Source organism: Aythya ferina, assembly GCF_964211825.1.
Source record: "Aythya ferina genome assembly, chromosome: 3".
In the NCBI taxonomy this organism is placed as follows: Eukaryota; Metazoa; Chordata; class Aves; order Anseriformes; family Anatidae; genus Aythya; species Aythya ferina.
Genome location: NC_140298.1, coordinates 69,194,281 through 69,220,825, shown reverse-complemented (window position 1 = coordinate 69,220,825; position 26,545 = coordinate 69,194,281). Strand labels below are relative to the sequence as shown.

Below are 26,545 nucleotides of genomic sequence, written 5' to 3'. Positions count from 1 at the left end.
ATTTTTCAGAACTTTATTCCCACATCTTGAACATATGTAAATGAATGTAACTACTTTATGCACTTGTGTGCACTTAATGTTTCTTAAAAATAAACTTTAAATATGTACATGTATGAAACAAACTTCATGCATTTTTTTCTTTATATGAAATATTGCCGTAAAAGACATTTAGGACATCCCAACGGCCTGAATACACATTTTTGGGGCCTTACAGGGGAATAAAGAAAATCTTTGTAAGGTTAAAACTCTGTGTTTTTTATAGAGAGACACAACTTCAAACAGAATCTCATTTTGAGAAGGTTGTGAGTTTCATTGTAAGTGGAAAGGGTCTTGGACGACTGAAGTTTTTCAAATGTATTTCTAAAATTCAGTGAGGTACATCAAGGGACAATGGGGGGTTTGATATGACTTTTCTGTCTGAGTAGAACCTCATTAAGCATTTAAATAATTTTTGTATCATAACGTGTTTTGAAACTGAGGATGAAAATCTTGTATCAGGAGAGGTCCTCTTTCCCTTGTCAAAACCTGCATGGTTCTGCAGGTCAGGAAGTGGCAGGCAGTTTGTGATTAGTCTAGTTTCTACCACCTGAATATAAACCAGTAGCACTCACAGTGAAACAGTGAGTCCCTGGCATGGGACTGAACTGCTCAGTCCTAGCTCTCCGGAGAAGAAGGTAAGTAGAGGCCAGGTGGTGCTCAGTTTGCTCTTCGTTTCCTACACATTTTTTGCGGGTTGAGGCAATGAGGTTGAGGACATTCTGCTTGCATGGGGCAGGGGGTAGCCAGCTTTCCCAGAGTGTGGGACCAGACAAACTTTTCTTCTCAGACAAAGATAGTTTTGCTTATTTATGTAGAATGTTGTATTGATCTGTACATTTCCATTAATAAGGCTCATAGTTTAACTTTTTGTTTGTTACTTAAATTTAAACCTGTGATTGTCACAGGTATTCATTCTTATATAAGTTATCTTCATAGTTGTGTTTACTTCAAGTGACTGCATTCCTGATTTTGGTTTATGCTGTTCATCTATTACAAATTATTTCAGATGAAGTTACATTACAATAGTAAAGTATTACTAGTAAGGTAACTTCAGTAGTAAATATAAGTTGCATTCTGTGTTTGATGGGAGTCATCTGGGACTAAAGAATTGGTTTTGCATCTGAAAATAGTGCCTAAGATGAGAAGAATTCTGTCTCTCAGAGGAATTATCTATCAAAGTTGTCAAGTCATTAGATCTGATTTATTTCTCAAATGATCTCTCTCTGTGGATTAACTGAATTGATTCTCTATTTAAATTATCCAACAGCATTTTAAGTTTAGTGAAGGACATTAATAAATTGTTTGTTGTTTGTGAATGTGTCCCAAATGAAAAGAAGTATCATAGAGCTGTTAGAAAGTGAGCTCACTTGTCATCTTCTTCAAATTTTTTATTTGCTTTTCTTTAATGTTTAGCCTCTCTCTGAGTCCATGCATCAAAGCCACTTCACTGATGCAGTGGTGACTCAGCTCACAGAAACTTATGGCATAATTGGGATAGACTAGTAGTGAAAATGAAGTCTTGCCATCCCAGGTGTATCTTTAAGTTGCATTTTGCATTATTCAACTACAACAGCTACAAGTTTGTATGCACTTAACTGCAGGACTATCACCTTTCCTCTCACTATCAGTGCACTGAGCACACTAATAGGCTTTAATAGCCCTGCCTGCTCACATGGTGCCCCTGCTCTTGCCCACAGCCCCAGAACCCTATTGCAGCAGAGTCCCCAGGCCCTGCCTGAGCTATACTGCTGCTCTTGGGACATGCACCACCACCTTGCCATGTCTGGGACCTTGCTACTAGTCCCCAGGCACTATCTGGGGCTCTTCTGAGTTTCTCTGCAAAGCAGAAACTTGCGATCCAACAGTCTTTAACTTGTACAACCCTGCATCTCTGTATTATGCTCCTGATATATATGGTTCTCCTGCAGAGGGGTTACAAAAGGGTATAAGGGTCCAAAAACTTGTTTTGAATAAGGGACTTCTACACTACAGAGAAATAGGAAATTTAAGGATTTCATTCAGGAGCTGCTTTACCCACTGCTTTGTTTACTTGCATACAAGCAGAGAGACTTATCAGCTACTAGAAAACATTTTATCTTTTACAATCTAAGACCTCTTTGTATTAAGACTACACTAAATAATTGAGGAGATGATTTTAAATTTTTATTTTGGTTTGGTTTTGATGGGGATTTTGTTGTTGTTAAAAACAGAAGCAAATTCTTTACCTTCTGGTACTTACTACTACTAAAACTAAGTTGCAGCAACATTGCACCTATGAGTCACATGAAAGAAAAATATATGTTTCTGCCAAGAATACCGTAGAAAAAATTAATCCCTATAGTTGTTATCAATATATACATTAACAATGCTATTATGAAGGATGGTGTTCTATTGGATATGTTGTACGCGGTAAAGCTATGAGGTATGATGGGGCAGGGGTGGGTGTGGGAAAGGGGGGATGAGTGGGACATCTGCTCATATTAAGATTCTGTAGCTGCTGAGTATACATGTCCCTTATTTATGTTCCCCAATGATTTTCCGACATCCATTTAATTCTTTTAAAACTAGGTTCAGATATGTTAGTCTTCAAGATTTTCTTTAGTGACATCCTGCAGTGGGATGTAATTTTCACATCCACATATGCGTAAGGAGACACACACACACACAAAAGATTAAAAAACAAACAAACAAAAACTTTATCAGGATCAGTATGATGTTTAACACAAAGTTGTAAGGATTTTTTATATTGTAAAGATGGGGAAAAAAGGAGAGGGTAAAACAGAATTCTGTGTGGTGTTAGCTTGTTATTCATTATTCAAATAATGCTTCTTGTTCCAGATCAGTATTTGATCATACTTAATAGCTCATGGTATAAAGGAAAGTTCATGCTGCTTGACCATTGATTGATATTTTTAGACCAAAACTTTTGCCTGTGAACAACATTTCTATCCTCCAAATTCACCATCTCTTATGATTTCTAGGTATGAATCAAACCCATGAGAATTTCAGTGTTAAGAAGCTGTTGAGAAAGAAAAGGAGAGATTTATTTCCATAGAGAAGACCTTATTTGCATTTACAGTCAAGGAACAACAGAGACTGTGCAATTGAGAAAATTTCGCAAGATGATGCTTGTAGAAATACTCATATACTTCTAAGGGAACTTCAGACTTTTTTGAAATAGCAGGTCTTAGAGAAGCTTGTGAAGAAGAGCTTTTCCCAACCTATGAGGACTCACCTCAAGGTGTTTATTTACCCTTCTGGGAGGGAGGCACATTGCTGTGCAAATGGCTGTATGTTGCACTCTAAACTCTAAGATAGTGCAACAGAACGTGAAGAGAATTGCATAGGACTTTCATGTCTGGCTGCCTACCCTGGCAGTATGGATGATATTCCCCTTGCTAGACAGCTCTTGCAGGTTTTTTTGTTTTGTTTTGTTTTGTTTTTAATTTTCTCAGACATTGGCTAAGAGTCTGTGTTTGTGTGAAGAGGAAATTATTGACAAAATTGTTTATCATGACCCTTTTGGCTGATGTCAAATGTGGCAGAAAGGTTAGGTCAGAATGTAATGTTAAATTCCTCAGAACACAGACAACTTAATGCTTGGGGTAAACATCAGTGTGAATTTAACCTAATGCATTGCTGTCCCTCACCACTCCTCTCTCTCTCCCCTCCCCCCCAGATCAGTGAAGTTTTCTGGACATTATTTTCTTATGCATTAAAAACAGTTGTTGTCCCATCTGGGTAAACTGATGTGCTGTGGCATTTTGGAGCAGTCTGGAGAAAAATAACGGGCAAATAAGGTCAACAGAAAACATCATACATTACGAAAAAATATTGTGTTAGTTTTCTTGCCTATCCATTATGTCAAATATCGTATCACATAATGAACCCATGAAAATCTCAAAAACCTATGTGCTAGAAATTTTTTAAAAGAATTTTCCTATACCATGTTCCTTTTCCTTGCTTTAATGATGTTATGACATATAAAATTGCTACAGAACTGCAAACTGTGACCTTTAGATCCATGGATCCATTATGACGGATTTCCATTACTAGAACTGGTTTATTTGGGGAGACCAAGGAAAACTAGTAGGACAAAAATCTGTACTGCAGTGTAGCTTTTTCTAGTTTACTCGCAGCTTCTATTTTCATTGGAAAATATAAGTGCTCCTTACCTTTCCAAAGGAACTTATAATTTAGGCATGACTATGCCTAAATATTTCCAAGCATATAGTCACTTCAGGAACAGATGCCCTGGCCATGTCTGTGGGCTGTCAATATGAATGATTTATTTATGGCCCCAGTGACCTAAGGGAAAAGCTGCTGTGTGAGGAATTAGGTACACTCAACATGCATGGGACTGGTGGTCACTGCCTGCTTTGTTATCTTTGTTGCCACTGGGATCCTCTGCCATACACACACCTAAATGCTGCAGGTTTCCAGAGTAACAAGCAGAAGGAAGATGCGTTACCTGGGATGAACATAGTAAAGAGGGTTCAGGATGTTTAAGGTGCTGGTAAGTGGGATGAGTAAGGATTAGCAGATGCTCATAAGAAGTGATCATGATGAAGTACACAAACTTGAATAAAGACAAAATTGGTTGAAGTTGGAGGCCAACCCATATGTAACATCGTGCTGTAGGAAGGCACGTGGGCTGTTGCTTTTGTGGCTGCAGGCTGCTTAGCTGAAACACTGCTAACCTTTCTGAGGCCTTGAAAAATTAGTTACTTATATTAAACTTATATAAAGTTCCTCTGAACTGTCCTTTTCCCTTGGGCAACAAACAGTCTCTAAATTACTTCTCAGAGCTGTGCCAGGAAGTGCTTTTAAATGTTGGAAAGTACACCATACATTTCTTAAAACCTTTTCTGCTTATTTAACTCATGGCTCACCTACCTTAGCTACAGTAGAAAAATTGCAATTTTATAATTTTGCTGTGACACATGCAGAAAAGCATGGTTCGTAATGTGAATGCACGAAAGAATCATTTATTTTCCCCAGCTATACATCACCCTTTTCTTTTTCCATGGCAATTCATTATTGATTTCTTTTTAAATACTGGAGAAAATACCTCTCTGCATTCATCATATGATTTCTTCTATTTAGCAAGTGTATATGGTATATATGTAAAGATGTTGGGAGAATATGAACTCTCGTAGGGAAATTATCTCTCTTTTTCCCCATTGCTGTCTGTGTTACTTCAGACTCATTGTGAAACTGAAGTTCCCCAGAGCATTCTGCATAACAATTTTGTGAAGTTGATTCCTTGACATTTTCTGTGAATCTAATCAATATTTTCACATCAAAGAAAAACAAGCTCTCGTGCTTATTTGTATTTGTAGAAATAAGCTTTGGAAGCCCTCATTTACCTTGTGTAGTACTTTGTGAATTAAGTGCCCCACCAAGATGCAGTATTTGTAGAGCAGAGCTCTGCTCAGGCTAAGGCTATCCTAACTCTCATACATTCAAAACTGTGCTGTAGAAAATATAATATGTTCTGTTAGAGGGGTGCTGCCCACCTATTTAAGCCCTAAATTGGCAAACTCACAGTCCAAACCCATAGCTGTTCCTCAAGAGCTTTTGTCAGCTGTTGTATGGCCCATGAGTTCACGGTTAGCAGAAGCCATCTATACCACAATACTATCAGGAACAATCACATGCTATACAATATTCAAGGTTCTAATTTGCAGAGGTTGAAATATTGAAATGTTATTTCACTCAAAAACATTTCTTTTCTGAAAGAGTAAAGGAAATATTTTTCACTGAAATCAATTTAAAGGTCCAAAGAGAGATTTCCCAAGATGCTTAAGTTGAATAGGTATGCCATAATAAGTGTGATTTAAATACATTGTGTTACTGCATTCCAGTACTTACAGACAAATATATCAATACAATAGCAATAAAGTAAAAGTCCTGAGCAGAATTATGGTTACATATTTTAGTGCACTGCTATTGTTTTATTAGTGATTATTTTTTTTTGCAATCAGTATTTCTAAATGCTCTACTCATGAACTGAAAAGTTAGTATGCAGACATAACCAGGAAGATACCTGTTCCCCAAAGACACTGCATCTCTGTGCAGTCAGCATCTACAGCACAAGAAGTGTTGTGGTTGTTGTTTAACACCATCAGGCAGCTCAGCCCCACACAGCCACTTGACCACTGCCCCCAGCTGGGATAGGGGAGAGAACTGGAGGGGTAAAAGTGTGAGACCTCATGGGTTAAGACCAAGACAGGTCACTAGGCAAAGCAAAAACCATGCACAAGACCAGGAGAACAAGGAATCCATTTGCTGCTTCCCATTGGCAGGCAGGGGCTCAGCCATCTCCAGGAGAGCAGGGCTCACCCCACAGCACAGCTCCTTGGGAAGACAAATGCCATCACCCCAACATCCCTCCTGCCTCCTCCTTTCTCCCAGCTGCTGTCGCTGAGCACAGTGCCACATGGTGTGGGACATCCCTTTGGGCAGCCTGGGCCAGCTGTCCTGGCTGTGTCCCCTCCCAGCTCCTGGGGCACACCCAGCCTCCTCGCTGGCCGGGCAGCACCAGGAGCAGGAGAGGCCTTGTTTCTGTGCAAGCACTGCTGTGCACCAACTGAAACATCCCTGTGTTATCACCCTTATTGTCATCAAAAATCCAAAACACTGCACTGTGTGAGCCTCTATGAAGAAAATTAACTCTGCCCCAGCCAAAACTATGACAAGTTAATATCTCTGAGACACCCCTGCCATATCACTCCAGTGGGAGGGTGATCTCCTTTCAGAGTAATGGTGGAGAAATCCTGTTTTGATATATTATGTGTGAGCTGGTATATACAGTGTTGCTCAAAGGTAGATGGTCTCATTTCTGTTTACCTGTGAAGGCTACTGGCTTAGTCATCCACCTATGTGTGCTACTCACATGGAGCTCCAGGCTGCCATCATTGACATAGTTATGATTTGGCAAGTGGGAAGCTGGGATGCTTCAGTGGGGACTGAGCAGTAAAAATACAGTCCCCCTTTAATGGTGATTGTCTTGTCATTTGCATTAACATTGCAGTGACTTTGAATGGTATCAGACATTGCTATGTTGTAGAAAGCAATAAATACAGAGAAATTTAGGATGCCTGGTGTAAACAGAGCAGGAAGGAAAACTGAAGTAAACCCAGAGGTAACACATGTACTTCAAATAAATAATTCCATCTTCTCTTCTGCACTTGCTTGGTTTGACACCAAACTGACCTTATTTTATGTCTCCTCATGGCTACCAGTTGAGGACTATTCAGTAGAAAAACTGAAAGACATGCAGTCTTTGCTGTCTGGCCAGGACAAAATGCAAATCAGGGCTTTTAGGAGGTAGCTGGTGGCTGAATCTGCAGCATAACACACTTGCAGAGTCTGTCTCATAAAGCATCTGTAAAAAACCTGTAGAATTGTTAATGATTGTAATGGCACCTATTAAGTTTTAGTGTAGCCGTAGTTATTTTATGCATTCTAAAACACAGTTGCTTAGGTTTCTAAGTAGAGATTTAAATGTCTATTTAGGTGGGTAGCTTGAATATGTTACCTTCAGATTCTCTGGAAGTAGAATGAACCAGGCACACCAATAAACTGAGCAAGTGTGAGGTACTTTTGTGCCTGAGGGACAGAGTATTTGGGATGATAGGTTTCAAACATTTTATTTATTTTTATTGGCTCCAAAATACCAGGAAAAAAAAAAAAAAAGAAAAAGTTGTTTCCCCTATCTTTTAAAAATACAAATTTACATCCATATTGGATTTAATGTTCTTTTCTGTAGCATTGGAAGATATATATATATATATATTTACTTCAGACCCTGTTCTTTACAGCTTTTATTTTTTCTGTGTCTCGGTTAACCCATCTTCTCAAGTTGATGCTATACAAAAAAACAAAATGGATACAATAGTACAGTTGATAGGAACTAGAAACCTCAGCATCTATCAGAAACTCAGTATATGCAGCTGCTCTCCAAAATGCATGCATTTGTTCTACTCAGCTTGATCAAGGTATAAATCAGAGAGGAGGATTCTGCCCACTGAACATTTTAAAAAGACTGATAGAGATGCAGATGGGTTCTATAAAACAGGAGACTCTGAATCTAAATGTGAAATGAAATATAGATGAAAATGCCTTGCCTCAGACAGTTTAAATATTAACATCAATATCTCTTGGATGAAAAAGACCAGTATTTTGTGGTTGTGACATTTCCCACAGTTACAAAACAAGCAGATTTCTTAGGGATAGTTCTGAACTATATGGAAAAGAAATCTATTTTGTAAATGGTGGTATGATTTTGTATTCAATGCAGCCTAAATTGTTAAGTTCCATTATATGTCTACATTTTGGGGTTTGAAAATAAAGAATGAAAAACTTTTAATGGCTTTAGAAATAGATGTCTGTTATGCCATGCTCAGATTCTGCAATAACTGTTGAGTAGACTTACCTGTTTTCATTGTTTACGTAATTTTTTTTTTTTTTCAGAATCAAACACTTTATACAGATGGAGATTATAAATGTTCTCTTTGTCCTAGATAACAAATCCACTATTTCTAATAGAATTGGATAGCATTAATAATGTGAAACTTTTCCACCATCTGGTGAAGAAATCTTGTGGGAAACTTTTTAACAGAAAACAAGGTCTGATTTGTAAATACTGACTCAAACTCAGATATTCTGGGTTTTGGGTGTTCTTAAAACGAACAGTAGATGGCTTCAGATGATATTCCCACCAGTGAACAACCACTGCAGATAATAGCAGAAGGCAGCCACAGATCATACAGAACAATCCCCAAATATTGTTATGGGAATATCAGGTTTTCCTTTTGGCATGCACTGCTATTAAAATAATAAAATAAAATAAAATAAAATAAAATAAAATAAAATAAAATAAAATAAAATAAAATAAAATAAAATAAAATAAAATAAAATAAAATGGCCTGTTTGCCTAAAATACTCTGTCAAAATTCTCCAAATAAAGTCTAAAGCCATACGGTTAGGATTTGTATTTGGCTGTACTGGATTACACTGAATGTCTGCTGAGTTTAGTGTCTCCCATGAGAGTGAAGCTGGTAGCACAGATGTAGGTAAAGGGTTTCTGAAGAGGGCGAGTGTTTAGTGAAGTTTCTTCCCATGAGCCTTTCCAACTCCTGTTAATCTGTTGTATTCACAATACTGTGGTGAATAATAACTGATGCATCTTTCTTCTGCAAATCTACAAACTGTATTTCAACACATAATGCTGTCTCTCATCACTTTTCTAGTTCTACCTCTTTTTTTTTTTTTTTTGAGAAGATGTGATTGCTAGATCTGTACCACAGCAACATTTTCTCCTTTGTCAAAGGGTTGGGGAATGGGGTGATGACAACACAAAAAAAAAACACAAGCCCACAAACATTGTATTATCTTCTTCATTATTGTAGTTAAGCAGTTAAAACCACAGTTCCTGTAAATGATATTATTTTTGAAAGTCTTGGACCTTTCAGAATATTTTTATATGTGCAGATATGCCCATATCTGCTTGACAACAAAACAAAACAAAAAAACACTTTTAATATTTGGATAGACTGATGTAAATATCTTCTAATTTTACATATACAGGAACTGTTTGAATTGTCTCACCTTTGGAGTAGCTGCAGTGTTTGGTCACAGTATTGTGTCTTGTGTAAACAATGAAGTTTTTTTTTTTTTCCCCACATATATGTGTGTGTATACATAAATACATAAGAAAGTCTCTGTTCTTCATTCTTAAAAAAAAAAAAAAAAAAAAAAAAAAAAAAAAGTAAATGCTACGTCAGAAAAAAAATAGATCCCCAAACGAGCCATATTTTAATATATTAATAGATTTAACATTTTCTTCTTAAAATATTAGAGATAGCTAGTCTTTTGGCCTGTTCTTAGCAATGTCATTTCTCTCAAAACTTGAGATGAAGAACATACTCATGTCTTGCATTTCAAGTAACTTCCTTTGTAATATTCAAATTATAAAATGTATCAGTAGTCATTTTTGCTATTGGATTTTATAGACAGAAAGTGATGAAGTTAACTGTAGCATAGGAGACCAGCTTTCTTCATGGTCCAAGATGTTATAGAATAAAATAATCACTTGTTTACTATGAAGTAGCTGATACCCTGCTGTTCCAAGCACTCTCTTTCTCTCTCTCTTTCTCTCTCTCTCTCTTTCTTTCTTACTTTTTCCTTCACTACTGTTCATCAGTTAATTATATCTGCAAGAAGGGATTGTTATTTTCGTTTCCCCCCTGTGATTTCCTATATAGAATAATAGAACTCATTGCTATGTAAATACATAAGAATCAGGCAAATCATTTCAAATGATGTGCTTCTGAGGAAAAGAAAAAAAAAGATTATGAAATCTAGAGGCCCTTTTTCTTATGCTATATCATCTTTTTTCCTCTCCTCACATACATCTGCATATGTACATGAATACACTCATGTCAGTTTCTTTGTCTAGCCTCAGAGAGCAATAAATTTTATCACCTGGAAATTCAGGTAATAAAATCTAGGGAATTAGTTACATCAGATAGATGGAATGAGGCCATTTATAAATGCCTCAAGTTTCCTTTCTAGTAAAGGAAAAAAATGCAGGGTATTAACTCCATGCACAGAAACAGTCTCCTCAGAGCTCATTTGCATGTTGGAGAACTATTGTACATATATGTGCTGACCATCAAATGAGAGCCATCAGGGACTTGCAGGTTTGCTGAATCAGAGCAACACATTGCAGGTCTAATGCCTCCCTAGCTCCTGTGATGATGGATATTGACAAGCTGCCTGTTTTTGTTGCTAATTTGTTTTCTGATTTATAGCTCTTTTGTGTGCATTTCACTTTTATATATATTTCCACTGTTGATGCTGTCTGCCTTCTGCTCACAATAGTGTTCCTGTGTCCCAACAGATTCATGTGTTTGTGGCAATGCAAGAGACAGAAGTGATGGCTCTTCTCCTAGGATGCAGCTTTTAAATTATCTCTTACAGCCAAAGCAACACAAAAAATATTTTTTTCAAGTGGTCATGGTTCCAATGGAATTTTCCTTTTCAGAGGCTTATTTAATGCATCTGTTTTCTAGGGTGTGCAAACTGCAAAAGGTCATAATCTGCAGGTGCAAATACATTCACCATACTTCTCTGGAGTACAGCTTGATTCTGATGTAAGTAAGCTGAAGGTCTTAACGATAACCTCATCTGCTCTTTCCTGTTGAAATGTTACATTACTTTGAATGCAAAATTTTATCTCCAAAAAGGAGTAAGCACAAAATAAAAGATGAGAGAGAGAAATGGAAGCAGAAATTAGAGCAATTAATATTACCAGCTGTGACTAAAGCTGCTATGAATATGGTGATTCCAGAGCATTTAGCATATTTATATGAAAAGGTATCTTAAATATCTGTTATATAATGATATGACTTCCCATATAAAATTTGATTACACAGAATTAAATATAACTACGTTCCATGCAGCAAAATAAAGGTAAAGCTAGGAGGGGAGCAAACTTGGGATATTCTTCCTGCAAAAATTTAGAAGAGTGAGAAAATATTTTTCTCTCTGTCTCCTAAAGCCTCCGCATTTCTTTTTTGAAAAAAAAAAAAGAAAAAAAAAGAAAAAAAAAAAAAAAAAAAGGAAGAACTTTCTTAACTATTCTGTTGATGGACTCTAGATTCTGCAAAAATTAGCTTTGAAAATGATACTACATTCGAGACTCAGCTGAAAGAGCTGGAAATTGGTGGTGGGACAAATTAGCTTTTTGTACTTCCAACTTCCAAGTTATTCAACTTCTGGAGACCTGAAAATATAGGGAAGAGTTACCATAGTAAGAAAGTAGCATGAGGTCAGACATATGTCTGATAGGACCCTGGTCAGACTCTGGCAGACACCCCAGTTCTTATGAAAGACTGCTTTTGAGGAATGGTACTTCCCAAGTAACTTTCTGTTTTTTATTTTTTTTTTCAGAAAATTCTATTTTTTTTTCCTAGAAAAAAAATGATGCCATTACGAATAAAACAAAAACTGAGGGTTAGTAGCAAGGCATCTGCATTGGCTTAAAGGCTTCTTTCTTTGTATGCCACTAAGCATACTCCACCAGCTAGGCTCTCCTTGTCTGTAGCTTTCTCTATTCTATTTTTAACATGTTTGTCTTAGGCACTGAAATCTTCCTCCAGCTCACAAGTGCACAAATGCCCTGCTGAGGAATAAGGTCGATCACATCCTGTGAATAACTATATTATTTATTTTTCATTGGCTCATCTTAGTTTTGTAACTGGTGCATAGCAGTACACTATATAACTTCCCACACTGCTCATTCTAATTGCATGTCTCAGAGTCAAAGCTGTGGGTCTGCCTGCACAACTGAAACAAATAAAAGATCAATTTATGATGAATTAATTGTGCAAAGTGAGGGACAGCACCTGCAAACTCTTCCAACCCAATTATCCAGATCTCTTGGTACCTACCCCCAGAGGCAGGTTTTGCCCCTGCTGCAGGCTGTGGAAGTACATTGTGAAAATAATTGATAGAGGCACAGAGTGGTATTCAGGCCTTGAGATACTGAATTTGGAAGATCATTTAGCTGTTTTGTTTTGTTTTGTTTTGTTTTGTTTTGTTTGTTTTTTTAATTTTTTTTTTTTTTTTCATGTCATGTAACACCAATTTTAAATCAATACTTTTTTTTTTTTTTTTTTTTTTTTTCCAACAGAAAGGAAGGAGGAAGGCTGAATTCCCCTCTGTTAAATGCAGATTAGCTCTCTGCTTGCTGTCAATATACACATCAGTTAGACAAAGTTTGGACAGCCCTCTTTTAAAGGTCTGTGCCAGTTTACAGCTTGTCCTTTTTCATGTCATTTTCAGTGGCTTTTGGTACCCTTCTTATTGCTTTATTTAACCTTTATTCTCTGGCTTGCATTTGTCCCGATCAATGGTAAGTGCACACCTTTCTGTTCTGGACTCTCTGTGGACTATAACAGGGTTTTGTTCGCTTGATTGAGTTGTTCTATTATCGCTATTTCTGTTTTCTCTCTTAAAGCTTGGCTTTCCTTAATTCACTTTAAACAAACATCTGAATAGCTGTAAAGGGCTGATGATACCAATCCTGTCAAGATCCCATTGATCTTCTAGCTGAAGCTGCTGGAAGATAAGCTGGCTGGTTTCTCTCAGTACTTTGGTTTTTAATTTTCTGATTATTTTGATAGCTTAGTAGTTTTTGTAGCAATGAAGGTTAAATCATCCTTGCATTTTCATGTACACCTTCTTTCTGTGCAACTCCCAGCCAATATGGCACTGTCAGAAAGTGTTAGATACAGCTTTTTATGTTGTCTGAAACAGTTTCTCAACTGCAAGCTGGAAATAACAGTTTGAAAGCCTGTGTCCCGGACTGAGTTTACCATGTTGTGTTAACACTTATCTTCATTATGGTTATTTCTGCCAAATGTTTTCTGCTTCTCAGACAGTTCCAGTTTTCCTGAAGGGAAAGATCTGTTGGGCATTATCTGTGGAGGCAAATAACTGACCATAAATAATGTGAGAGGAGAGAATTAGCTTGCAATGGGTTGTATTTATTTATACAGAAATTCTGATATATTGTGTTAGGTACACGTAGCTGTGTCCTGAGTTTTACATTTTTATACTCTATTTTTAGCATGTATTTCAGATTGCAAACTTTAAACAATGACAGCACATTCCTAGGTTAAGGAACAGTGATGACCTGAGGGTGGGTCTGTGCAGTTGAGAGGAGGTATTGCAGAGCTCCCTCAGCACCTGGAGCTGTGCACCATTAAGTCTTCACAGTGCTGCAGTGGCTTTGGGGTTGGATATATTCTGTACTCATCAAAACCTCTGCTTTTGGTTTTAGTACAAGCAGAGCCGTTTCAAATGTCTGCATCCCTGATGTGTAAGACATAGACTTAGCATTCACAGTGATGTTTACTTGTCAGGTTCTTCCAGCTGTGCCAAAAATCACAATTTTATGTATTCATTCATTATAACAATATGCTGGTCTGATTAAGAAGGTCTGTTGGCTTCCTTACAAAACAAACAAACAGTTAAAAACAAAAACAAAAACCAAAAACAAACAAACAAACAAAAAAAACCAATTAAATAAATCTTACTTTCTTTCTCTGAAGCAGAATATGAGAATTATGAAATGGCTCTTTCAGGCTTGGCAGATTTGGAGTCCACAAGGAATTTTCCTCTGTCAAATTAGTAGGGATGTTTTCTGTTGTTACCTTGTAGTGTGGCAAGATCTATGCTGCAGAATCATTTGGCAATTTATCTAACTATGAACGTGAAACACAGCAGTTTCAAGGACTGAGTCCAGGTTATGTTTTATCTTTTGTCTCCATATGTGGTGATTCTTTTGGTCTCTTCTGCTCCTTTCTTCTGGTTCTTATTTGAGAACTTGGAAAGAATGAATGGATCAAATCTGAATTCAATGTAATGTCACAACCCTGAATTTTAGGAGACAAAACATTCAGTTGTTTAAAGAATTAGTGGATTGGCCCCAATGAGAAACTGCCCTCAGGGATAAAGGAGTGGAATTTTTCCTCTCAATTCCCATATGCAAGAAATCAGCCAAGGAAGGCAGGAGACCAGCATAGCTGAGTAAAGACCTCTTGGAGGTCTAAAGGGTAAGAAGGAAATGCACAGGATCCAGGGATATGTATCCTGGGAAGAATATAGGGATAATTCCTGGGTGTGTAGGGATGGGATGAGAAAAGTCAAGGGACAGTCTGAGTTGAATTTAGTGAGTAACGTGAAGAATAACAAGATGGGATTCTACAGGTATGATGGTCAGATAATGAAGATTAAAGCTCTCCATCCTCTTGTTCCCCAGTCTATACATATATCCAGGGTTGTCCTTTCCCAGAACAGAATGTGTCCCCTACTCTTGTTTAATTTCATTTGACTGGTGATCGCCCAGCACTCTACTTCGTCAAGATTTCTCTGCAAGAGAAGAACAGGTTTGAAAACACCTGATGAACCTGAACATATGCAAGTCCACGGCATCTGACCAGATGCAACCCAGGGTCTGGCAGATGTAGATTCTACTGCACAGGGTATTTGAAATGTTATGGCAGTCAGGCAAAGTCCCCAGTGACTGGAAAAAATATCACACCCATTTTTAAAAGGGTAATAAGGAGGACCCTGAGAGCTACAGACCAGTCAGCCTCACCTAAGTGCCCAGTAAGATCACAGAACAGATCCTCCTGGAAGTTATGTTGAAGGATATGAAAGACAGAGGTGATTAGAGACAGCCAATGTCTTCATCAAGAACAAATTGTGCCCGACTAATCTAGTGGCCTTCTTTGACGGAGTGACTGCATCAGTAGATGGGGAAAGAGAACTGATATCATCTGCCTGGACTTCTGTAAAACCTTCAATACAGTGCCTCACAATATTCTTGCCTGTAAATTGGAGAGAGATGGATTTGAAAGGTGGACCATTAGATGGATGAGGAATTGGCTGGATGGTCACATCCAAAGAGTTACAGTCAATGGCTCAGTGTCCAAATGGAGAAACGTGATGAGTGGTGTCCTTCAAGCGTCTGTATTGGGACCAGTACTGTTTAATATCTTTATTAATGACTTAGACTGTGTAATTGAGTGCACCCTCATCAAGTCTGTAGATGACACCAAGCTGAGGGATGCAGTTGATATATTAGAGGGAAGGAACACCATCCAGAGGGACCTTGACTGGCTTGATAAGTGGGTGCATATGAACATCATGAATTTGAACAAGGCCAAGTGCAAGGTCCTGCATCTCAGTCAGGGTAGTCACCAATTGATGCAGACCACTTGATGAATAGATTGAGAGCAGCCCTAGGGAATAGATCTTGAGGGTACTGATGGGTGAAAAATTGGATATGAATTGGAAATCATAGAATGGTTTGGGTTGGAAGGGATCTTAAATGTGTTCTTGCAGCCTAGAAAGCCAATCATATCCAGAGCTGAATACAAAGAAGCATGGCCAGCTGGTCAAGAGAGGTGATTATTGTCCCTCCACCGTATTCTCATGAAACTGCCCCTGGAGTACTGCATTCAAGTTTGGAGCCCCCAGCTCAAGAAGGATATGGACCTGTCAGAGCATGTCCAGAGGAGGGCCACAAAAATGGTCAGAGGGCTGGAATAGCTTTCCTATGAAGAAAGGCTGAGAGAGTAAAGGTTCTTCAGCCTGGAGAAAAGAAGCCTCCAGGGAGACTGGACTGCATCCTTTCAATATGTAAAGGGCACTTATAAGAAAGATGGAGAAAGAATTTTTACCAGAGCCTGTAGTGACAGGATAAGGAGCAACAATTTTAAATTGAAAGAGGGTAGATTTAGATTGGAAATAAGAAATAACTTTTTATTATGTTGAGGGTGGTGGGGCACTGGAACAGGTTGCCCAGAGAAGTTGTGGATTCCCTGTCCCTGGAGGTGCTCAAGGCCAGGTTGGATGGGTCTTTGAGCAACATGCTCTAGTGAAAGACGTCCCTGACTGTGGCAGGGGTGTTGGACTAGATGATCTTTAAAGGTCCCTTCCCACTGAAACCATTCTATGGTTCAATGATTCACCTCAAAATTTGTGGACTGTGAACGTTATACCCAGGACAATATATAGTACAACAGAAAAGGGCCTTGAAACTGCAGTTTAAATTCATGTCTGCCTGTTGTCCTAAATCATCTGATATAGTTGTCCTACTCTGAGGTAAAACCATTCCAGGGAATGTAAATAAACTCTTAGGCCAAACAAATAGTACAGAAGTGTAACAATATTTCTAGTCCTCTCAATTTATTACTTAAAAAAAAAGGTATTTATTTTACTTCAAAATTTTTCTAATACTAAGAGGCTGTAAGTGCTGTTAGTGTATCACAGGCTGAAGGTTCAAAAAAGCTGTCCCTGACAGTGATGTCTCCCTGAAAGTGATGTCTTAGCAATAATTCACCTTTGAAGGAATTGAACTATCAAAAGCACCAAGATAAGCTGTAGAAATGCATAGGCTTGCATAAGTGGGAGTAAATGGAATTTTGAATTCAGAACCCCTAGCATCTATAGAGATAATATAATTTTAATCTATCTTTTGTATAGAAAACAAAATTACAGTGAAACATATAAGCACCTGTATAGTATAGAAGATGTGATTAACTTTGAGATGCATGAAAAAAAAGAAATTTTAATTTAAGCATATCCAAACAGTAAAATTAAAATTCATAGTTCAATAAATAATAAAGAATATTAAAATATATCATTGTTGGTGTGTTTGTGCATGTTTATGCATGAATATATATTTTTTTCTCTGTCTTTGTATCACTGCTTTGTCTTTGGGTCTTTGTAATATTTGTATCTCCTAATGTTCTAATAGCAGTGTGATCACAGATGTCCATGTGATGTCCAGGATATTAGTCTGTAAAGGGTAACTGCCAGTAGTTAAGTCTACTACCTCCAAGTAACAGTAACAATGTCCTCACTCATAAAAGTAATGTCTGATCTATGACATACACTGCCAAAAAAAGTCTCTTTTAGCTGGAGAGGAAATAAGGAAATCAGGAATATACGCAGAATGGGATACTATATCTTGAAAAGCAGTGTTGGAAGACAATTTGGGTTTACAGTGGACAAGCAACTAAACATATGCTGGTGTTATACAGCAGGGAGCTGGCAGATCCTTTGATGCATAAACGGGTCTGGGGGGCAATAAATGGGAGCAGGGAAGTGATTTTAATTCTTATACACAGTAGTGGTGAGCCTGGTACAGGAGTACCATGCACTGCTCTAGTATCAACATTTTTAAAAGGATGCTAGAACGGTGGCACAGAAAAGAACTGTAAAATGCCCTACAGAGACTGCACATCTCTGAGAGATAATTTCATTATAATGTATAAGTATCTTCAGGGGAAAAATACAGAACACTGAACCAATGGCTGGGAGCTGCAGACAGACAAGTTAAAATTAAAATGAGACAATATTCTTAAAAGTGAGATTGATTAACATTGGAACAAAGGAAGCACTTGAAGTCTTATTGTACTGCAGTCTTCAAATGAAGGCTGGAAGTCCTTCTGAAAGTCAAATGTAACTTACAAGACTCACAGAGAAATAACTGTCAGACTCTGAATGGTCTGTTAAATACAGTATGCCAGAGCCACCACAGCATTTTCTCTCTTCTATTCTTTAACTCTATAATGTGAAACCATATGTTTCACTGAGAACTCCCTTCAGATGGTTTGATTTCCGGGCCACATCTCAAAATCCTCCTGACATTAGACAGGTAGTTCAGAAGCATTCCACTCACATTCTCTGAAAATGACATTTCTCTTTGATTAATCTTGTTGATTTCAGAATATCCTTTGTACTGCGGAACATTTCTTGCAGTCCCTCATGGCTGAGTATTAGTGATGTCTAATTCATATAATATGATATAAAGTTTTTCTTCATCAGTATGTCCCTCACAGATAGATGAAATCTTAAGTACCTAGAAGTGAAAACTAATTATTCAAAGTCGGTATATGTCCAGCTTTGGCTAATTCTAATGAACACCTGTTAGACTGTAGTGGAACACTGATGGAAAGCCCCATTTCATAAGCAAAATATTTTAATGTTATGCTTAAAGTTACTTCATCTATCCTGCACAAATAAGAGTTATAGCTGAAAAGAAAACCTGTTTGTTACTATCTAATGGTAGACACTGAGCAGAGATCATAGTTCATGATAATTCTTCCATTTTGTAAAACCAGCTTTTCTATTTTTATTAGCAAAGGAGAGCATTAAGTGTTCATTTTTGGACTGTTTTTCCTTTAAAAATGTGTAAAACGTTTGATGACTTTACTGAGCTGTTGATACAACACATCATGGGGGAAAAATAAGCAGTTGTCAATGGTTGATTGAACTGGAATGCTTGAAAAATAATGATGGATGGCAAATACAGTTATAGTTGAAAGTGCTCATCACTTCAGAGTTATCAGCAATGGCAAATAAATATTACTAGCACCTATAGCTTTTGTAGGAGAGAATGGACAGAAAGCTATTTCTCTAGGCAAATCTTTAACAATAGGATGTTTCCAATACATTAAGTACTTCCAGTTTTTGTACCTTTTAGTTTTCTTGTACTTTGTGAAAATTGAATCAGATCCTGTTCTCTTTCTGTTCCAAGTCTCCTATAAGGTGGAATAAAAATAAAAAAAAAGGAGAAAGAAATACAAACCTTGTGCAAGTTAGTGGACAACACGTGCTTTTTAAGTTGATACTATTCTTGTTTCAACTGTTTTATATGCAAAGTTTAAAATATTGTTTTGTGAATTCCTGGTTCTCTTAATTTTATTTTCAAAGTCTTATTTTAAAGTTCAGACTTATTGCTACTATACCATTTAAAGTATTGTGTATTTCATTAAATTACTTGGCACACACTTTATTCACTGAAGGTACCATTGGGCTATGTTATAGAAAGTAACCTTGCAGCTGTATTTTCAAAACACAAAGATTTGTAATTTAACTTCAAAACCCCACTTGACATGAAAAGGAAACATAACTAGTTGGTCCCCCAGCTTGCTATTTAAAAATAGATGCATACTTCCCTAAATGTTTTTAAGGAAAAGACCAGTAGATGGATGGTACTGTGGGATTAGATCATACACTTCAGTATATGAAACAAAGATTAGAGGAAAATCAGTTATGGTAACAGGAAAGTGGAGTTTGGGTTATTTCTTCCTTTCCCAAGACAACACTTCTTTACCTGTTGTCACACAAGTGAAATGATTCAACAAAGTTAATGTGTTGCTCTGTGGCACTAAAGGCAGAAGAGATAAAGGTAGAAGTTGACTTAAGTGAGGCTGGGGTCTTCCATGTTCCATTCTACCTCTTGAAGAGACTAAAACTGGGAGATGAGTGGTTGGAAAGCTGCCAGGCAGAGAAGGACCTGGGAGTATTGGTTGATAGTCAGCTGAATATGAGCCAGCAGTGTGCTCAGGTGGTCAAGAAGGCCAACAGCATCCTGGCTTGTATCAGAAACAGTGTGGCCAGCAGGGCTAGGGAAGTGATTGTCCCCCTGTGCTCAGCTCTGGTGAGGCCGCACCTTGAGTACTATGTTCAGTTTTGGGCCCCTCACTACAAGAAGGACATGGAGGTGCTCGAGTGAGTCCAGAGAAGGGCAACGAAGCTGGTGAGGGGTCTGGAGAACAAGTCTTATGAGGAGTGGCTGAGGGAGCTGGGTTTGTTCAGCCTGGAGAAGAGGAGGCTCAGGGGTGACCTTATCACTCTCTACAGGTAACTTAAAGGGGAGGCTGTAGTGAGGTGGGGATTGATCTATTCTTCCACGTGCCTGTTGACAGGACGAGGGGGAATGGGCTAAAGTTGCACCAGGGAAGGTTTAGGTTGGATATTAGGAAAAGCTTCTTTACTGAAAGGGTTGTTAGGCATTGGAATGTGCTGCCCAGGGAAGTGGTTGAGTCACCATCCCTGGATGTCTTTAAAAGACGTTTAGATGTTGAGCTTAGTGATGTGGTTTAGTTAATGTTAGGTCAGAGGCTGGATTGGGTGATCTTGGAGGTTTCTTCCAACCTAGATGATTCTGTGATTCTGTAAAAATCTTGATTTGAAAGATCATGAGCTTGCGAATGCACCTGTCAATATTCCCTGTTTCCAGCAAATTGATTAGAAGCACTGGAAAGACAAAAGGTAAGAACAGCTTCTGTGCTTTCCTTAGTGCAATATCTATTTTCTTGATTCCCAAATGAAGCCGTTACAGAAAATTTCATAAATTAAATTTAAATGTATTCTGTTGTGTAATATGAAATTAACCTATTCTTCTCAGAAAACCACAAATCACATAAGTCAGTCTGTTTAATTAGATTCATTCCATAATGTTTTAAGATATTTTCCAAATGAGGAGCAACTAGAATTTTCAGTCCTTAAAAATGCTAAAGAAACTGCTACTAAAGGATATATGTGTTCATTTCTTAGATATTGAGGAGCTGCTGCCATTTCATGGTCAATGCTAGGTCTGTTCTGCTAATAATTTTAAAGCCAATTATCATCTTGAGAATTATTTGGTCTATTACACCATCTCTGAAATAAAGATGAGTTGTGCTGGCTTGTGTCAGATATGGTCCCAAGGAGAAGAATGACTGAATGCAATTTATCCCAACTCACCCTCCATCTGCTTGCTTTGAACACTTGGGGCCTTTCAGCTTCATGTTTCTCTTGACCAGGGACTGTTAACTCCATTGAAGTACCCTGGTTTCCACAAATGGATGCCAAAATGAGAAGATCAAACTCATTTTATTTTATGATCCAAGCTTGGATTTGAGTTTAGGTCTCAAGGAAGACAAGGACATAAAGTGAATATTCTCTTTCATTCTATTGTTCAGTTGCTTTTTGTTTTAGCTTAGCTGTCCTGTGTCTTACTTGTAGGTTTATGTTATAGATTTAGGTCACTTCCAGAGTTTTACATCTGGAAATAAAATTTTGCTATAAAACGGCAGCAGTCACAGGAAAGCTTATTTTAATGTCACAACATAAAAGCTGCATATATTATTTTAGATTCAGAGATAAAATGAAGGCTGGTGTTGTGAATCTGTTATAGTAAAAGAGCAAATCAAGAAGTTGCAGCTCGTTCTGGTGTCATATGAAACAACAATATATGCAACTCAGCTGGGGGTTTTCCTTTCAATTTCCAGGTAGCTTTTCCATCTCAATGTAAGTTGAGAATTCAGGGCATTCTTTACTTATGTCTGACTTCAGTCCAACCCAAGTGGTTAAACGCATTGTAAGAATACGGAGAACAGAGTATTCATTTATTCATTCATTCCTGTAATACTTTTATTAAACTAATGTTCAGGCACCACTAAGGAATATGCTTCAGCCCTTTTCCTATTCTTATTGAGATTTTTCTATATTAAATAGACTTGCCCATCATATTCAAGTTAGTGTGAAGGGGGATTCACCTTAATAGATGAACAGCTGAGTCTCAAAGATATGACATTGAAAATGGAAAGATTCCTTGCTAAACTTGTTAATTTATCTAAAAAATGAAATATTCATGTTGTGATTTATTGATAAATGTTTCACTATATGTCCAGAGCAATACTAATTTTATGCATTCTAGTCATTATTAGACTGACCATAAGCGACTCCTTAAAAAATGTTTATGAAAGCTTTAGTAAATAAACATGAAACAGTACCATGTAAAAGAAGAGTCACCGAGACTAGTGGTGTGGGATATACATTCTGTCTTCTGTGTTCCTCAACTGATGTGCTTACAGAAGGGATTTTCTTCAAAGGTTTTATTGCAGCTATAGCCAAAAGCACCTACACTCTGCACAGCTGTGTGGTGTGATCTAAGAAATGAGTTTATATTGTGGAGTGAAATGTATTAAATGATTCCCCCAGGTTTGTGGCTTTCTTTGACTCCGTATTTAAACAAAACAAAACAGTCCCCTCTGTAGCCAGCCCTCCATTTTACTATGAATAGTTTTTAACTGCCACCGAACAAGCCTAATTTTATCCAGTCCCACTTTTAGCTGTGTTACCTCAGAAAACAAAACGTCCCTGAATTCTTCTATTTCCTGCTTCATACCTCATAGTTTAAATAAAGAAACAGAGAAGCCTTGCCTCAGTTCCTAAACTGGGGCCTCTGGATTTATATTATGACAGCTGAGATTGTAATGCAACAGAAGATCATACAGAGGTATAAATAGACCTGTCATTTTAAACTAAGGTGAAGGTGTTATGTGCTGGTACAACAACGCAATTCAATAATTAAAATGATTATAGAACAGGTGGCATTCAACAGCATGTAAAATCCTGTACATCAATCATTCAGGAAAGAGAATCAATTAAACCACTTAGTGAAAGTGTAAGATAGCATATTAAAGTTTCAAAGATATGGTCTTGAGGCTGTATCCCTCTCACAGTCTTCTTGGTAGCAAATTTAAAAAGAGGTAGCTGAGATATGATTTACACAAGATTCACCGTGAACCTTGGGGCTTTATAGAGAGATCAGCAATCCCAAATACTTTGTGAACCATGTCTGTTACAGTGATATCTAAATGATTTTTTATTTCTCCAAATAACAACTGAAAAGTTTGGCATCTAAACATGATGTCCTTAATTTATATTACAGAAGAATTTTGTTTGACTGCTCATCTGGACCTAACAAAAAATTAGAATCTCTCACATATTTGAAATAAGGCAGAAAACTGGAATTGGTGGTATTTCCTGGTTTCAGCCATATTTAAATAATCTTTTCTTTTTGTATGTTAGGTCTTCTGCTTCAGCTGTGATCAGAAAGAACATAGGAAAGAAAACCAAACAAGGTAAACTAATTTTAAATCTTAAGAAAGACTATGTTTGAAAATCAAATGGAAATGTGTATCTGCTTTTACAGGTGGAAGATTGGTGCACTCATTTTTTTTTCTGTTATTTAGATTGCAGTCCTATAAATCTTTCTACACTGAATTACACTGAATGGTGCCCCACAGAAAGACCAAGATTCACCAACGTCAGTTCCTGAAATGCAAGAATCAGACACTCATGATGTTACTAGAGCCCATGCAGTTCTTGATTTGGACCTAACTTCACCCATTCTCCCTGTCCATTTTTTTCCTTCCCCAGCTTTTTACAGGCATTCAAGAAGTGTTTCATAACTTCAGTATTAGTAGGCATAATAAGTACAAAATGACTAGCAGAGTAACAATAATGTAATTGCAAAGAATGTTAATGGTTTCTGTATCAATAGCACTCTAGCATATTTTTAATGGCGTTGAGGACGACAGTACTGGTAGTATCTGAGAAGCCATCTTTCATTTGACAAGCAGTCTTACTCTATAATGTCTGCCTTGGCGATCAGCTCTCCCCGTGTAAGGGACGGCAGGGGCCATGCTCAAATTACATGTCTGAGTACAAGAGGTAAACGGGTCAGGGCCACTACAGACCCAGTTTCAGAGAACTTAGTCTCCTTGACTTTAATCCTACAAAGTCCACATTTCATGTGTACTAAATCATTTTTTCTCTGTGTCTTTATAGCACATTTTGTGTGCAACGCAGCCATGCCCGGTGCTTTTGGCTCTTCACTCTGCACTGTAGGAGCTTCCATACATCAGCAAGGCAGCACACTGCACCCAGCTGACTGAGTGTCAGCTTCACGCCACAGTAGCCAGCGGCAGCCTGTGACCTTCGATTCTTTGCTAATACTACTTGACATCTTCTGTGCTTGCAAGCTAGACTGCAAAGAAAATAAATAAATAAGGATAAATTGCAGTGTTAAAGCACATTGCTAAGAACAAATAAACAATGATTGCTCCTTTAAGTTATGGATTTACTTTTTTTCTCTATTCTTCTGTTTAAACATGGAAATTAGTATACTGAATGCTATTCTGCAAGGGAACTGTTCTTCTTTTTAATAAATATTCTGGGAATAGTTTTGTACATTTAGCAAGCTTGAAGTCCCCAGGTTATAAATCATCAATGTTCCATATGGCACAGGCACTTTTTGAACTGTGTACCCACTGGAAAAATCTGTATATTGTTTTTTTAATGCTTTTCCCTTGCCCCTTGTATTTATAAATCATATTGTCACCTGCATAAGCTGTTTATTTTCCAAATTTTTGTCTGTCTGTAGTCAGGGGAAGGAGGAGGGGAGTAGTGTGTGGGGAGGAACAACAATGAATACCATGTCCTTTCCAATAGCTATGCTATTTAAGCTTGTACAAGTGATGGAAGGCTTACAGTGTATTAGAGTTTCAGCTCTGTTTTCAGATTGTCTGTATTGAATGTTTTTCCTTAAAACAAGTGCAAAGAGCATTTGATCTCCTACCTAAAAATAGCAGCTTTTAATGGAAAGTATGAGATGCTGAACCTACAATGGAGAATGTTGGAAGCAGCTGGGGCTGTGCTGGCCTGCATGCAGCCACAGAGGATGCTGTCAATAGCACCATGGTGATTTGGTCTGCTCCCAGGTGAGTAGGCACTTATGATAGTCATGACCCCTACCAGTTTTAAGGTTTCCTTTGAGAAATGACCTCCAGGATGCCCTATAGTGGAAAGCTTTTCAATAATACTTTAAAAAAAAAAAAGTTTGCATTGATTATTATTTTAATTCAACAGCTTTACATTTAATAAAATGCTCAGACTGCAGATTAATGCTTGACATAATTATTATTTTTCTGTGCCTTGAAAATGATATATAGATTGGAAAGGTCGATTCCACCATAGTTTATGCTGGCAGCTCAATATATGCATCACTGAGGTACCATGCAGCTATTTCGGCATTACTCATATAGAGAAGCTTGCTATACCTTAAGTGCTCCCTTCAGCTTCCCTGCTGCACTAGAAACCTCTGCTTTCTTGCTGCATGAGTTACAGCAACTCTCATTTTAGCCTTTTACTCCTGTTGTCATGTATAACATACTCCACTTCTGGAAGTTGCCCAGAGTCTCATCTTAATGATTTTATTACCTCTCATTCCAGGGAGTTGAAGCATATAAAAGATATATGCTATTTCAATGGTAAATAGCAACACAAAATATGTATCTTATTACACTATTCAGAGATTCCTCAGGCAGGGAGATTGTCAGCTTGATGCAAGTCATAGACATTGTAGTGTTCTGTAGTATATATAGACATCAAAATCATGTTGAGATCCAGCTACAGATTACTTTGCTGAGCACCCAGAATGCTGGCAGATGCCTTTCATCCTTCTCCCATTGATTTCACAGACTGAGCATGTGCATTTGAACCCACTTACTTCTTAGCAACTTCCTAACATCAGTAGCAAATGATTATTTGCATGGGCAGTCTCATTAAAGCTAATAGTACTGCCACTACTGCCACAAGTAAGAGTGAGAGCTTTGTAGTCCAGTCTTAAACTGACAAAGGGAGTGTAAGGCGAGATACATAAAAGCATATGGCCTGAAACAGTGCTGGGAGTAGGTTACCAACTGATTCCATGAATTAATGAACCCTCTCCCCACCTTAAAAAAATCCAGAGTAATTGAAAAAAATCCTCTGAATTCCACAATAAAACCAGATTACAAAGACTCAAACATCAGCAGGGAAAAGTCAGACATTGATCCATGAATCTAACTGTAGTGCTTGGATTATCAAGGTGGGAATGGTCATGTGAAAGCCACCATCTTATATTTATTTTACTGTAAAAAATAAACACTGCAGTAGCAGAAGATGGTGCCTGAAAGACAGGAAACCTGGAAGCTCAGGAGGGAATCTTTGTGTTGCGAGAAAAAAAAAAAAGGCATAACAGGCAGCAAAAATAAAAGGTAGAAGTAAATAATTCACTGTTTCCCTAAAGGAGAATAAAGGCTGAGATGGAGAACATTTGTTTCTTGGAAAGAAAAAAAAATCTATAATGAAATTAACACACATGAAAAGGTGTACACCTTGTTTTAAGGAAAAGAACAAAAAATCTGAGCTCATATGCTCCAAATGATATATAAAAAGTCTTATATTGTATATAACATTTATAAGATGGTCTAAAAACAAGCATCTCTTATTTCTGGGCCACCATAAATCACTTAGAGAT

General features: G+C 37.6%; 1 long non-coding RNA gene across 1 annotated transcript in view; it reads left to right on the top strand.

The window, feature by feature from the left end:
- Positions 1–24,565, top strand: part of LOC311434201 — a 180,600-nt gene extending 156,035 nt beyond the window's left edge. The window contains exons 4-5 of the long non-coding RNA XR_014691315.1: positions 23,272–23,324; positions 24,034–24,565. This is a non-coding gene — a long non-coding RNA (uncharacterized lncRNA). The remainder of the gene's footprint in view (positions 1–23,271; positions 23,325–24,033) is intronic.
- Positions 24,566–26,545: the final 1,980 nt, after the last annotated feature.